Genomic DNA, 794 nt, shown 5'->3' with positions numbered 1-794 from the left:
CCCCATATACTTTGTAAGCAAGGCACTACAAGGGGCCGAATTAAACTATCAGAAGATAGAAAAATTCGCCTACGCCCTAGTGTTCACAGCTCGGAGGCTCCGTCCCTACTTTCAAGCCCACACCATCAAAGTCCGGACAAACCAACCCATGAGGCACATCCTGCAAAAAACAGACCTGGCAGGACGAATACTACAATGGGCGGTGGAACTGTCCGAGTTCGACCTCCACTATGAAGCCCGGACTGCCATAAAATCTCAGTATCTAGCCGACTTCATCGCAGAATACACTGAGACTCCTGGAACCCCACTCTCATGGAACCTATATGTTGACGGGTCCTCAAACAAAACTGGGAGCGGAGCCGGGGTTATACTCGAAAGCGACCAAGGAACACGGATAGAACTATCCCTAAAATTCGAGTTCCAGGCTTCAAATAACCAAGCCGAATACGAGGCCTTACTAGCAGGTCTAAAGCTAGCCGAAGAGGTCGGAGCCCAGAGAATCACAATCTTCAGTGACTCCCAGGTCGTCACGTCACAAGTGAATGGAAGCTACCAGGCCAAAGACCCAACTATGAAAAAATACCTGGACCAGACACAGGCACAATTACGCCACTTTTCAGAAATACAGATCCAGCACATACCTCGGGAACAAAACGCCCGGGCAGACGCCCTCTCAAAGCTCGCCAGCACCAAGCCCGGAGGCAACAACAGAAGTCTCCTCCAGGAAACCTTACAATCCCCCTCAGTGCTAAGAGAGGAAGAAACGCTAAATATATCCAACCAACAGCAAGGAT

Source organism: Arachis duranensis, chromosome 2, assembly GCF_000817695.3.
Source record: "Arachis duranensis cultivar V14167 chromosome 2, aradu.V14167.gnm2.J7QH, whole genome shotgun sequence".
Lineage (NCBI taxonomy): Eukaryota > Viridiplantae > Streptophyta > Magnoliopsida > Fabales > Fabaceae > Arachis > Arachis duranensis.
The sequence above is the reverse complement of the archived record's forward strand: the minus strand, read 5'-3'. Positions refer to the sequence as shown.